We start from the raw sequence: 6,000 nt of genomic DNA on the forward strand, positions 1-6,000 counted from the left end.
ATACAAATTACAAACATATAGAATAAAATAAATTTGCATTTTGAATATTTAGAGTAAAATATCTTCAGGGCCAATGGACATTAAGAAAACTATATGCTGATCAATTGAGATTCTCCATCAGGCTGCTGGAGAATTTAATTTGATCAACATGTAGTTTTCTTAATGTCCATTGGTCCTGAAGATAAACTTATTTTATTCTGTTTGTAATTTGTATTGAGTGTGAAATGAAACAATCGTAGGCCTTATTAAAAATGTTAATAAATTAATCTATATCCATTGAACTATCTTCATTTTTTTACTTAATAATATCATATACATATATACATATTATGTATTCTATTTATGAACTTCTTTCTTTCAACGTCTCGAATGTAAGGTCTCTCCCCTGAAAATGGAGGCTTGTCTAATTCTATGATGGAATCACTCTCTAAACATTATTTTGGACCACTGAGCCCCCAGAAACAGCTGTTGGATTTGTAATACTTTTCTTCAAACCCTTTAACTCTCTATATCATTTGTATTCTCTGTAAGTCGGGCCTTATTGTACATAAGCATATATACATTTTTCTTGTATTTCAATGTTTTTAATATATTTTATATTTTGATCTGCTTAACTTGCTTATCCTTTCATTTACTTCTATATTATATATTATTCTTTCACTTGTTTCAGTCAGTTGACTGCGACCATGCTGGAGCACTGCTTTTAGTCAAAGAAATCGACCCCAGGACTTATTCTTTGTAAGCTTAGTACTTATTCTGTCTTTTTTGCTGAACCTTTAAGTTACAGGGACATAAACACACTAACACTGGTTGTCAAGCGATGGTGGCAAGACAAACATATATATATGTGTGTGTGTGTATGATATATATATATATATATATATACACACACAATTTAGGTTAGCTGAAATGTGAAATATGTTTGTTAGATATTTCAACTGCTAAATGCAAATATACTGCAGTTACCGTGGAGAAAAAATTCGTTCGGGATGTTTTCACACTTTTTTACCATAAGAGAGAAATATGTGACAAACATTTCAACTAACCTAAATTGTAATTATACGTAAACACTGCTTAGCACATTTACTCCGATATATATATATATATTATATATATATATATATATATATACACATACATATATATACACTGGCTTCTTCCAGTTTCTGTCTACCAAATCCACTCACAAGGCTTTGGTCAACCCGAGGCTATAGTAGAAGACAGTTGCCCAAGGTGTCATGCAGTGGGACTGAACCTGGTACCATGTAGTCGGGAAGCAAGTTTCTTATTTCCTTATTACCCACAAGGGGCTACACACAGAGGGGACAAACAAGTTCAGACAAACGGATTAAGTCGATTACATCAACCCCAGTGCGTAACTGGTACTTATTTAATCGACCCTGAAAGGCTGAAAGGCAAAGTCAACCTCAGCAGAATTTGAACTCAGAACGTAGTGGTAGACAAGCATTTCGCCTGGCGTGCTAACGTTTCTGCCAGCTCACCACAAGCTTCTTACCACACAGCTACACCTACACTTAATTTGTGTATTTATATATGCATATATACACATATATGATATATATATTATATATGCATTAAATATTGTGCATATATATATATATATATATATATGTATTGTGTGTGTGTGTGTGTGTGTGTGTGTGTGTGTGTGTGTTCTTTGTATTTGTTCTCCACCACTTCTTGACAACTGGTAATTGTTTGTTTCTGGCCCTGTAACTTAGCAGTTCAGCAAAAGTACCAGATAGAATACATAGCAGACATTAAAAAACAAGGACGGGGGTCAATTTGTTTGACCAAACCTTTCAACGTGATGCCCCAACATGGCTGCAGACCAATGACTGAGACAAGTAAAAGCTAATCACCATCACCATCACCATCATCATAGTCATCATCATTTTTAACATTCGCTTCTCCATGCTTGGATAGAGTTTACTGAGGCAGACTTTCTAAGACTGGATGCCCTACATTTCACCTGTTTCCAAGCAAGGTAATATTTCCTTATGGCTGAATTTTAAAATGACGATGATGATGTCGACAACAGTGATAAAATATGGATGGATGGATGGATGGATGGATAGATGGATGGAAAGATGGATAGCTGGACAAGTAGACAGACAGACAGATAGATGCATGCATATAACTATCTATTTGAGTATGTGTATGCATGTATGTATGCTTATGTAGGCATGTATATATCTCTCTTTCTCTCTCTCTCTCTCTTGCTCTCTCTTTCTCTCTCTGTGATAATTCTTAGTTTGTGTCAGTGACTATGTCATTGATGTATTTTGAAATTTTTTCATCCTTAATTATTCCCAGTACAATCACAGAATAATCAAACATGAAAGTAATGACACATATACCCACCATTGCCTATTTTTGCTACCTACAATAGCATTGTTTATATTGACATATTCATTCAAGAAACATCATAATTTGCAGTGGAGGCTCTGAATTTTAAAGAAAATCGAAAGAGATAAACTTAAAGTGAGAATTGTGACCTCCTTAGGTCATGAATGACCATGGAATTGCACCTAGAAAGTTACCTTCCGAGGTACAAGTCTGGGCAAGGTTGTTTTATGGAAAACCAGCAGTCGCTCACGCATACCAGCCTCCCCTCTCCAAGCCACTGATGTTATCCAAGGGAAAGGCAAAGGCCAATACAGCTTGGCACCAGTGACGTCGCAGCTCATTTATCAACATGCAAGTGGCTGAGCACTCTACAGACACGTGTACCCTTAACGTAGTTCTCAGGGAGATTCAGCGTGAAACAGAGTGTGACAAAGCTGGCCCTTTGAAATACAGATAATATTAGTAACTCATAAAAATATATACTGTGTTTATTAGATATTTATCTCACATTAGATGGAGTACATTTTTTGTTAATATTACCATCACAGAACTGTACACTATATATTCATGTGTATATATATATGTATACACTCACACACACACAAATGTAGATATGTTAACAAACTCATGCATATACATATATTACCTAGGCCTTAAATGTGTTCAACTTATTATGTGCATGTCTATGTCCTTTGGTTGCTGGTCCTTAGGAGACAGAAAAATGTATCCACAACTCTCCTCATATTCCCTAACAATAAGCCTGGTGTTTTTCCTTAATGGTTCATCAATTGGAGAATTCTTGAGCCTTGAGTTCATTTCCCCTTTTCAGATGGAACTTAGTCTTAAATGCCATTTTGTAATTAAGACACAACCTCTAGAATTAAAGATCATCATCGCCATCATCATCATCATCATCATCATTTAACATCCATTGTCCATGCTGGCATGGGTTGGATGGTTTGACCAGGGATGGTAAGCTGGAAGGCTGCACCAGACTCCAGTCTGATTTGGCATGGTTTTCTACAACTAGATGCCCTTCCTAACACAAACCACTCTGAGAGTGTAATGGGTGCTTTTACGTGCCACCAGCATGAGTGCCATTTGCATGACACCAGTATCTGCCATGACTGTGATTCTGTTCAGTTTGATGGGTCTTCTTTTCATGTACAACATAATGCCTAAGGTCTCAGTTATTGCCCCCATGAGATCCAACACTTGAAAGGAACTCAGGTACTTTGCTTCCCTGAGGCCCAACGCTCAAAAGGAACTTAACCACTTTGCCTCCGTGAGGCTCAACAGTCAAAAGGTGCTCTTTACATGCCACCAGCAGAGGTGCCAGTTATATGATACCAGCATCAGCCATGACTACGATTTCACTTGGCTTGAAGAGTCTTCTCAAGCACAACATATTGCCAAGGGTCTCAGTCCCTAGTCATTGCTTTTGTGAGGCTCAAAGTTTGAAGATCATGCTTCACCACTTCGTCCCATGTCTTCCTGGGTCAACCTCTACCACAGGTTCCCTCCACAGTTAGAGATTGGCACTTATTTACACAGCAGTCCTTGTCCATATGCATCACATGACCATATCAGTATGGTCATTTCTCTTGCACACCACATCTGATGCCTCTTATGCCTAACTTTTCTCTCAAGATGCTTACACTCTGTCAAACATGCACACTGACATTGCACATCCAGTGAAGCATACTGGCTTCATTTCTTTCAAACCTACACATGTCCTCAGCTGTCACAGCCCATGTTTCACTGCCATGTAGCATAGCTGTTCGCACACAGGCATCATACAATCTGCCTTCCACTCTGAGAGAGAGGTCTTTGTTGCTACCAGAAGTAGGAGCTCTCTGAACTTTGCCTAGCCCTTCCACATACAAAAGCTAGTTTCCCTGTTAACCTTCCTCTGATACTGCTGCACCTTTTATGTGTCCAAAGCTTACATCAGGTGCATCTTATGGAGTTTCTACCTATGCCTTTTCTACAAATCGAGTAGGGCCACCTACCTGAAGGGATTTGTGATTTGTCTGCTTTCTTTCTTAATAAGACTTCAGTTTTTGCAAGGTTAACTCTAAGGCCTTCCAATTCTAGACCTTGCTTCCATACCTGGAACTTCTTCTCTAGTTTTGGTAGTGATTTGGCAATAAGAGCAAGGTCATCAGCACAAAGGAGATCCCAGAAGCAGCCTGTCTTGAATTCCTCTTTTATTGCCTGGGGGACTATGATGAATAAGAGGGGGCTAAGTACTGATCGTTGATGAATCCCTACTTGTAACCTGAATTCTTTGCTGTACTCATTGCCAACCCTCATCTTACTGGTAGCATCCCTGTACAGCTCTCACCAACCACTTGTCTATCTCTAGTTTTCACATTGACCACCAGATAAGGGATCGGGGGACCCTGTCAAAGGGTTTCTCCAAGGCAACAAAGGCCAAGTACAGAGGTTTATGTTTGGCTAGGTATTTCTCCTGCAGTTGCCTTACCAGAAATATAGCATCAATGGTGCTTCTCCCTGGCACAAAACCAAACTGAATCTTAACTAGGCTAGCTCTCTCCCTAATTAATTGGGCTATGACCCTTTCCATAACTAGCATAATTTTAATAAATCAAGAACTTACTGTATTTATTTATGTTGTTCAAATATGTGCGACTGGCACATTTTGGTCTATATACATACAAACACACATACATACATACATATATCATGATCATATATATATATATATATATATATATATATTATCCTCATCATCATCATCATCATCATCAAACATTTGCTTTCCAGGCTGTCATGGATTAGACAGTTTAACTAGAACTGCCAAGCCGAAGAGCTGCACCAGGGTCCAGTCTGACTTTGACATGGTTTCTATGGATGGATGCTCTAGACCAACTTATCTTATCTGTTATCAGATATCTCAGTATGTGTGTCTGATAGGTAGCCAGAATGTAAACCCTTTGAGAGAAAAATCAAAAGTTTGAGGGCTTATTTGTACTAAATGGCTGGTGGGAGGCAATATAGCTACCAGAAGTAAAAGCCATGCTTGTATCTTCGTACATAGCAGTCTATGGGCCAAATTTGATGAGAGAGCAGGCAGATAAGCAAACATCAAAGCAGATTCATAGCACTAACGAAGAGAATGACAAGAGAAAGGAGAGACAAAGAAAACATAAGTTACATTAAATTAAAACAATTTAAATAAATTAATCATAGGCACAGGAGTGGCTGTGTGGTAAGTAAACACACCAGCATCAATTGTCAAGCAATGTTGGGGAGACAAACACAGACACACAAACATATACACACACATACATATATATATGCATATATACGACAGGCTTTTTTCAGTTTCCGTCTACCAAATCCACTCACAAGGCTTTGGTCAGCCCAAGGCTACAGTAGAAGACACTTACCCAAGGTGCCACGCAGTGGGACTGAACCCGGAACCATGTGGCTGGGAAGCAAGCTACTTACCACACAGCCACTCCTGCACCTATGGTGGAAGGTTTTAACCTCAATCGCTTTAAAACATGAAGTTTATATCACAGAACCAGAAGTTTATATATATATATGCCTTTCTTTTGCTGGACGCAAATCTCATTTGCGAACCCGTGGAAAACGAACCTC

Source organism: Octopus sinensis, linkage group LG4 (genome assembly GCF_006345805.1).
Source record: "Octopus sinensis linkage group LG4, ASM634580v1, whole genome shotgun sequence".
Classification (NCBI taxonomy): Eukaryota; Metazoa; Mollusca; class Cephalopoda; order Octopoda; family Octopodidae; genus Octopus; species Octopus sinensis.